We start from the raw sequence: 10,071 nt of genomic DNA on the forward strand, positions 1-10,071 counted from the left end.
TTTACTGTTAATTTACTCACCCTCAGGTCATTCAAGATGTAGCTGACTTTTTTTTTTCTTTAAACAATAAAGAAGATTTTTAGCTGAAACTGGCCCTTGGGCATTCTTAAAATGTAAGTCAGTGGCTCTCGTCACTTTGAGAGGCAAAAAAGCATATACAGACAGCACAAAATGAATACCTGTGGCTCCTGATGATATATTTAGGTCTAATGAAGTGAAATAATCTGTGTGTTTAAGAAACTGAGCATTATTTACAACTTTATTACCTGTAATCCAGCGCCTCAGACAAACAGTCCGGAGTGATGTCTGGTTTGTGAATGAATCATTCATTCTATTGAACTGGTTCTTTTTGGTGAACTGGATGAACCATTTGAATTCAGTTCAAGACTCGAGCAGCACAGATCTACAAATTGCTCAATCAAAACTCACTTTCAGATGCTTGACAGTCACTCTGACTGGAAATGAGTCAAAATAGCGGTGTATCTGATCCTATGATGACAAAAATGGTGAATCGGTCATTTGAACTGTATGAACGAATTAATGAGTTCACAGAAAAGAATCATATTTCCCCATTTGCCTGAGGCTCTGGATTACAGGTAATAAAGTTGTAAATAATTTTCAGTTTCTTGCACAGACTGATCATTTCACTTCATAAGACCTCAATATATATAGTCAGGAGCCACGAGTATTAATTTTGTGTTGTCTGTATGTGCTTTTTTGACTCTCAAATTGCTGCTTACTTTTACGAATCACCAAGGACCACGGTTTTAGCTAAAAATCTTTTTACTCTTCTACTGAAGAAAAACGGTAATCTTGGATAGCCTGAGGGTGAGTAAATGAACAGCAAATTTCATTTTTGGGTAAACTGTCCCTTTAAGACAAAAAAGTAGAAATTTGCTCCCGTCGTCTTCATGCTACAGAGCTTTGTGTTCTTTTTCAACTCCAGCAAACTCAGACTAATGAATTTACTGAGATGATGTTACAGCACTTTGAGGGGCTATTTCACCTTAAATGCTTGGCTTTTAGCAGACGCTTTGTATCTTAAATGACCTACAGTACGCTAATTGCAGCTTCTGTCCCTCTGGAGCAGCCTGGAGTTAAATGTCCTGCTGAAGGGTACAATGGTGACAGAGAGCGATTGTAATCTATGTTACTCTCCAGGTCCTGGGTCGCCCCTGTATACTTGGACGTGAAACCGCAACCTTTGTGTTTGCAGCCCAGATCCTGAACTTGGCACACATATACTGTACACTCTTCAAAAGAAAGGCTCCAAGTAGATTTGCATTTCCTCAAGGAAATAGCAGTGCATGCGGGATAGAAAAAGAACAGTGTTAAAGTTTTAGGTTTTAGGCTTTGGTTCTGCGCGAATGAAATGACAGCGCCAGAGCGACCTCAGGCCTGAAACATACAAGTAAATGAATGCAAATGTGTTTCAGAATTGATGCATTAGCAATGTGTTGGTCAAAAATGAACACCTGCGTACTTGTAAAAGGCATGTTTCTGACCTTAAACTCGCCATTGTCATTATGACACTTGACATACATTTTGTTTTCTGTTGAAAAGGAAAAGACCACAGTCCAAATAATGCAAGAAACAGTACCCTACCACAAAAACATTACTTTGAAAACTCATTTTTGCAGTTTAGAAATAATTTCTTCTTCTCTAAAAGTATATTTTAAAAGAAAATTCTGATGAAACAAGTGAAAAAAAGACTTTAAAAACTCATTATTGCAGTGTAGAAATGTATCTCTTCTTCTCTAAAAATATATTTTATCTGATGCCATTGGAGATTCATTTTCAGCTTTACAAAGAACTTATTGTATTTCTTTAGACAACCGTCTACAGTATATGCTGGTTTTTTAAAGAACCTACAAGCCAAAACATAGATATTTTCATCTTCCAAATAAAATGTAGCAACTCAAGAACCACAGCCAAACTGGCTCTTGATTATACAACTCAGTTCTGAACCTAAAGAGATCCTTTGAAGAACATTTATTTTTAAGAGTTTAGCATCCTTACGAAGCTTGCAGTTCCTTAACGAGCTCTTTTGAGTCATTAATTAGTCATCAGCTGGTTGCTGAAACACACAGGAAGTGTCAGATGAGTTTCCTCTCTGCTGGTGTAAAGCCAGAGCGGTGTGTGTGTGTGTGTTGTGTGAGCGCTCAGCCAATCTAAGCAGACTCATTCTCTAAGATCAACAGCACAAACACCTGAGAAAACACAGTAATATCACCTAAATTCTCCAAACTCCCCGTACGCTCTCGTGTTTAAATATTAAGAAACGTCAGTGTAATGTATACAGCCCGACTGAAACCAGCTAGTGTTTACATACATTTGAACCTGTATATGATTAAACTGCTTGTTCTGTGTGTGTGTGTGTGTGTGTGTGTGTGCCAGAATGACCGACTAGTCTCCACTGCACCTTCAACAGGAAAACTATTACACACCTGGCCAAATAATGTCTTAGATCTGTCATGGATTGATTTAAATAGATTTGAAACTCATCAAAACAATAATAAAGACAGTAGCATGAGCTGATCTTAAGTTTGAGAGTATTTAACAACGGCTCCCATTTGTTTTCTTCATCTTCATCTTCATGCAGTGCAGTTCTTTCTAATTGACTCAGAGCTTCATTTCTTTCTCACATGTGCTTTTTATTATTCTACATCTGCTTTGACCCTCCAAACCATGTCGGAAAGTTACCAAAAATCACTCACTCTGGTTTTAGAGAACATACACATGCACAAACAAAAACACACAAGCTCGGAGTTGTTCGAAGAATGTGAATCTTTTGTTTCTTGTGGTTCTTTCGGCAGCTTTATATGATTCACTCGCAGTTCTACTGGACTTTGGACTGGTTGGTTATGAAGGACAGAAATCATCTGAAAGCAAAGCTCTTGTACACCCATATATGTGCAAGATTCAGAACTAAATCGTGAATTTAAATTGAATTGGCCACCAGATGGATTGGAATGACAGGAAAAGGAATTTACTGAATTGCAATACAACCAAATGCAACATAGGATGAATGCAGTGTCACTTTAAATAAAAGCATCTGCCAAATTCATGAACGTAGCCTAAATATAAACTAAATATAGATTTCTATAGGTGGCATTTCAAACTTCAAGTTTAGGTCCGTTTACACCATGTCCTAACCAGACGCGATGCTATAAGATTCAATTTGTCTGTCAAGCCTGGGCGTGACACAGCTATTAGATGCCACAAAAATCAATCAAAAAGTCACAGCCAATCAGAAGTGCGTGTGGGTGGAGCTCTTTCCGCAATCACACTTCATTCGCAAACAAAAGTGGTACATAATCTAATTCATAAATATTAAACCACATTATTCAAAATACATAGTGAGTGACGGATACGGTTTTTGTTATGGAATACATTTGTCTTTATATCGAGTTCACAGTTTTATCGTTCATGTTTGTTTCAATTTCTAACGCCAGCCTTAAGGAATGTGCCTTTTTTTTTCTGTGAAACAAAAGTTAAATGTGTTCAGAAAAGTGATCATAGTTTTAGTGACAATGACATCAATTACTAAGTATGAAAAATGTCCAGAGTTTTCATGTTATTTGATTTTTAACAAAAATGAAATTTGTACCAAGGGGGCGTTTTGCCCCACAGGTGACAAAGCAATTTACTTTAAACATTTACAGCAAAATCAGAGTACAGGCAGTTTTAGCTTAAAATTAAAAAGAATATAATCAGTAATTATGAATTGCTAAATTATAGTAGCCTATTTAAAACAAAATGCTAGCTAACTAGCTACCTGATGCTAACTTGAGGTCATTTTTAATTATGAAGTGCAAAAATTTTTATTCAACCAACTACTTAGAATACATTTGATGGAAAAACAAAGGATTTGTTGTTCAGAACAGAATGCCCCTGGCTGGGGGGCGTTTTCCCTCACTCTACCCTAAAAACCGTTTCTAGAAACACCAGTCGTTTGTCGTGTATCATCGTCGTCTGGTTAGGACAAAAAATAAATCCTGTATAATTAGTAATACAAATAATTAATATATTAGTATTACCATACTGTTTACATACAATTAACATGGAAAAGATAGCCTACCTTTTATTGTGGTGTCGCGTCTGGTTAGATTTTAGACGTCAATTTAAGTGATACAGAACTAATTACAGCTGATAAATTCCAGGACAAAATCATACGTCAACTAATAATTTATTTGTATATTTGATTAATTCAGTGGTCATTGCAGTTACAGAGACAGCAAATAAAACAGGTGATGAGAAGGAGAGAAACTCTCCTTGTACGTTAGAAGTAAGAATATTCCTCATGTGGAAACACATAAAGTTCATCAAACTGCACATTTACTCATGTACATGTTCATACACATTCACACACTTCACATTCAGACTAATGGAAGTGAATACACACAAATACTCATTCATACACAGATATGTAAAAAATATACAGTTGTGTGCAAATGTCTGTTCTCGGCCATATTTCTGCTCATTTTCGAGCTGTTTATTTGCTGCATTTCTTCAAAAGCTAATTTCACACATGCTCAGTTCGGATGCCAGTGCTAGTCTGAATCACCCAAACATGAATTGTGGGAACGGTGCCCAAACTTTTGCACACAACTATAAACACAAATACATTCGCACAAGCAGTCACAGACAGAGCAACCTTCTGCACGTCTGCCGATTCCCTCCAGAAACACAATTCAGTCTTTCTCTAATTCTTCATTTACTTAATGACATCAGGGTCATTAAACCGGTAATCTGCGCCGCGAAAGCTTTAATATGTTTATAGTCTCTCATCCAAACCACTTCCAGGAGTAAAACGAAAATGGAAATTGCTGTGGAAATGACATTTCCTTTTGTCAAGGCATCTCTGCAAACTAGGCCAGGTTCAGGATGGCATACTAGTTTCTACTCAAGCATTTGGTATGCCTGTTTCGTCCCTCGGGTTAGTCGATTCTGCTTGTGTTATTCTGATTTGTCACTTTGGATAAAAATCCCACATATACAGCATTCTGTCGAAAACAGTATGCAGCCATAAGCATTTAGTATGCAAACAGTAGGGCGCTACGTTCTCACATGACGTCATTATGCGAAGGCTGTCCTGTTGTCATCTTGGTTGTTTTGAATTTTTAACCCAATTTTGTGCAGAATGTCTGTTGTATTAATTCCTGTGCATTTGTCACTGCGTTGCATTGTGGGATACAGTGTTACACGCAGAGCACTTGGCAGTGTTCGTAATGTAATATCATCACACTGCTTATGGCTGATTTTTGAATGAAGTATGTGAAACGGTCTTTAGTATAAATGATGAATAATATTATAGTTCGCTAATAGTATTCCAATCCGTACATATCCCTATAGTCCAAGTATTAGAAAAGTACTTTTATTGTGTGGAATTAAAAAGAAGTACCTAAAATGTGTGTATACTGATTTATTTGTCCCGTCACTGGCACTCAGTGGGCACATTCTGAGGTCGGTGTGCATCATGGTGTGTGAGAGAGTTTCCTATAGTGAATCTATGGATGCTTGAAAAAAGTATTAACATTTTAACACTACTTCAGTTACTTCTGTTAGTTTAACATTGGCATAAAAAGACTAGTTATTGCATAAATACACAGAGACTATCAACATAAAATACTAAAACAATTTTTAAAAATCCTGTTATCCTAACAATAAACATTCATTTATTCATTCATCTCTCTCTCAGAAAATGAGACTTATTTGTTGGGTGGGACCAGGCGGTGATTTTTTTTTTTTTACCAATAAAAAGGCCTGTTTACATCTTAATGCAGCAAAGACAGAGTAAAACAAACCTTTTGTATTGAAATTCATCTCAACGTGATCAGAGTGAGTATGAATTTATCTCTAGTTATTCCTTCACTGTGATTTTCCTTCATTTCTCTGTAATATTACTGACACAAGAGACAATATCGCACTGTACGTCATATTACCATGCAGATACATCGAGGTCCGAAAGTTTAAAAGATTCAAATCTGGCATTTTTATTTAAAAACAAAGGATTGAAAAAAGCCATAAGAAGCCAAGTTGTGATGCAAAATGTAGAAGAGATATTTAAAATTTGGCACTATTTCTAGTAATGATAGACTGATATATGTGGCCATTATCAGTCAAATCATGCTGGAGAGCATTATCTCGGTTGTTCAAGTCAGCTGCTGCACAGAGACACACCAAATATCATTAAAGTGTGAAAATGTTCAATGCAAACTAATGCATTTGTAAATAAAATGAAAAAAGCAAGTGTATACGTGTGTTCTCACAGTAAGAAGAATGCACGTCATTATTCTCGTCTTTGTCTTGTCTTTTAAAACGGTCAGACGGCAGATAAAAACCGAGACATTCAGTAGTAGAGGAGAGAAAGAAACATTAGGACAGAGCATTAGCCCTGAAACGTGCGCTACACAAGCATGCAAACACACTCAATTTCACATGTCATTAGATTCAGTAATGCAGCAGAATGCAATTCATGAAGCTACACTCATCTCTGCCACAAGGGGAGAGGAGATGAAACATATTTGATATTTTGAGGCGAGTCTGAACACATATTGTGTAGTGTATTCAATCTTAAGCTAGATAATGTTAGTTAAACTGTTGATATTTTTTATTTCGAGTGACCTGAACATAACAACTGGTTGTAGTTCACCCAAAAATGAAAATTCTGTCATCATTGACCCTCAAGTCGTTTAAACCTGTATGACTTTTTTTCTTCTGTGGGAGATAAAAGAAGATATTTTGAAGAATGTTGGTAACAGTTGGTAGCCAAACCGTTTCGGTTCCCACTGACTTCCATTGCAATGTTCGCCCATCCAATGGAAATCAATGGGAACCACAACTGTTTGGTTACCATCATCCTTCAAAATGTCTTCGTTTGTGGACCACAGAAGAAATATATGTATACAGGTCTGGAAAGACACAAGGATTTTTGATTGTTGGGTGAACTATCCCTTTAAAAAGGATACCAAAATTTGATCACCTCATGTTGGCTGTCAAGAAAAAAACAAAACAAAAAAACACAAAAGCAGTCCACACAACTAATGCTCTATAATACAAGTCTTCTGAAGCCATACGAAGCTTTTAAAAAGTCATTATTAACTAATAATCTTCTCTCAGTTGTGCTTGTATTTAACTCAGTCTCTAAATGGATTTCTTTGACAGTGCTTTTTTGTCATCTTATGGAGCTTAACAGCCTGTTTTTATATGGAAAAGAGGGAAATTTTTCTCTTGCGTTCCACAGAATAGAATAACACACTATGGGTTTGGAACAACATGAGAGCGAGTAAAATGATGGCAAAATATTCATTTTGGTTGAATTTTGGGTGAACTATCCCTTTAATGACAGACATTTGTTCCTGCCACAGTAACTCAAAAAAGCATGTTAAAAATGCACAATGAAACTATGTTTGCCAAGCATTTGTGCATTTGCATACTTGCGCCGAGTCTGTTTCTGTCTGCTAACGGACATTGCTCTATTCTGCACTAGATCCTTCCATATCAAAGTACACACATCCACATGTACGACACACAACCCACAGATACGAGCACGCTTAATAGGCTCTTCAAAAGTGAAATGATCCAGGCCGACGATGATGATGATGATGAAGATTTTGAGGTTTTCAGAACTGAAGTGAGCAGCATGTGGTGAACACCAGTGTGACCATCTGATGAAGGCCACAAAGACTAGAAGAACCGAACCAGATGTGGACAGAACCGTTCCCCTGATTTGTAATTTGAGGATGTATTTCATATTTGATTGATTAAATTGTGGCTTGGAGAGGAAATGGAATCAGTCCGTGTGCAGCTCAGTCAAACTGCAGCGTGTGTGTGTGAGAGATTCAGTGGTGTGTGATTAGAAACAGTCTTTTTAGCGGTCCCTTTAGAAGGCTGACCAACAGGACGACATCAAATAACGCACTGGAAACGACGATACGCAGAGTTCGCTCTCGCAGTCTCCCGCGTACACAGGACAGTGGTCAATAATAAAGAGTTCCCTGCCATCCCATCATGCTTTGCTGCACTTGCCTTTCTTCTCTTTGCGCTGGAACTTGCGCAGTCGTCGAGTCCAAATGTCCCTCCACTGAATGACCAGGCTGTCTTTGTCGGCCAGCAGTCCCGGGCGTTCAGGGTTCGCGGCGCCCTCGCTCGTGCCCAGGATGAGGAAGCGTTTGCCCATCACACACACACAAAGACATTACACCAGATACGATTAATGCTTGATTTTGCATTAGATCACAACAAATGCTTCTTAAATATAAAGGGACTAAAAGGAAAGAACAGAATGAAAGATAAAGGAACTGTACCGTAGTCCTTTTTGCAGTATTTCTTCATGTTTATCTTGAGATTCCCCTTCAGTGGTTTACAGTATGAGTCACAATCTGGAAACACAGAAATGTTTGAATTAAAATGTTATTAGAATTAAAATGCACTGTGAATAAACTCTTTCTAATAACACACACATGTCTAAATCACGAAAATAACTAAACCATAAACTCAGCATTGTATTTGAATAGTTAACTCATCTATCTATCTATCTATCTATCTATCTATCTCATCCATCCACCCATCCATCTATCCATCCATCCATCCGTCCGTCCGTCCGTCCGTCCGTCCGTCCATCCATCCATTCGTCCATCCATCCATCCATCCAACTATCTGCCTGTCCATCCATCCATCCATCCATCCATCTATCTATCTGTTCATCCATCCATTCACCTATCTGTTCACCCATCCATCCATCCGTTCGTCCATCCATCCATCCATCCATCCAACTATCCGCCTGTCCATCCATCCATCCATCCATCCAACTATCCGCCTGTCCATCCATCCATCCATCCATCCAACTATCCGCCTGTCCATCCATCCATCCATCCATCCATCCGTCCGTCCGTCCGTCCGTCCCCATCCATCCATCTATCCACCTGTCCATCTATCTATCTATCCATCCACCCATCCATCTATCTATCTGTTCACCCATCCATCCATCCATCCACCCGTTTAAATTAAATTCTTAAGACCTTAACAATTTATGACAATTTCTGCAACAGCCATATAAAATCTTAAATTTTTTCAGAAATAAATATTTGTTTAATATTTGTTTTTATTATCAAAAATTGTGGTCAAATAAAGGCATAAAACATTAACAGTTTAATCAGTCTTCTAAAATGTAATCAAAAGAAAATATACATTTTATTTTTGTCAAACTCGCAAGCACGTGCTGCACCATCTATCTATCTGTTCACCCATCCATCCATCCACACGTCCATCTATCTATCTGTTCACCCATCCATCCATCCATCCACCCGTTTAAATTAAATTCTTAAGACCTTAACAATTTATGACAATTTCTGCAACAGCCATATTATTTGTTTAATATTTGTTTTTATTATCAAAAATTGTGGTCAAATAAAGGCATAAAACATTAACAGTTTAATCAGTCTTCTAAAATGTAATCAAAAGAAAATATACATTTTATTTTTGTCAAACTCGCAAGCACGTGCTGCAAAAAATGCAATAATGCAGTACTGTTAAAATGCAATAATAAATACTTTTGAGTCTGCGTGTATATGACAAACTACGCTGCTCAAACACAGAAATACAGGTTTCATATTTAAATAGCAGTCTTTTGAGCTGTAATATTCACAGGCACAAGTCCATATTTCAATTTGTTTAAATTTACAGCCCTACTTTTGATTTATTTATCCAAAATTTGCCAAATTCCGTGACATTCTGTGTTATACTGTAAATTCCATTTTTATGACTGGATTCCGTTATTCCATCCTCGTTTTCCACATCACCGAATCCATAGGGCTCTATACCACTAATAATAATGATATTTCATACACACACACACACACACACACACACACTCACACTTTATCACTGTTAATTATTGCACATATAAACCATATCACTGAATAAATTTCAACTCTTGGCACAGAAATGGCACATTTTTCCAGCAGCCACAAAAGCAGAATTACTGATTGATAGTTTCGTAGGAAGCAGACGTTTTACGCTGCTCGCAATTTAACTTACAGAAACCCCTCTACTTATGGACTGACTTTT

The 10,071-nt window shown here is 37.3% G+C and overlaps 1 pseudogene; it reads right to left on the reverse strand.

Annotated features, from left to right (window-relative positions):
• Nucleotides 1–7,334: 7,334 nt before the first annotated feature.
• LOC107754370 (netrin-3-like) overlaps nt 7,335–10,071 on the reverse strand; it is a 29,711-nt pseudogene continuing 26,974 nt past the window's right edge.

Source organism: Sinocyclocheilus rhinocerous, unplaced genomic scaffold (genome assembly GCF_001515625.1).
Source record: "Sinocyclocheilus rhinocerous isolate Xijiao unplaced genomic scaffold, SAMN03320098_v1.1 scaffold2116, whole genome shotgun sequence".
Lineage (NCBI taxonomy): Eukaryota > Metazoa > Chordata > Actinopteri > Cypriniformes > Cyprinidae > Sinocyclocheilus > Sinocyclocheilus rhinocerous.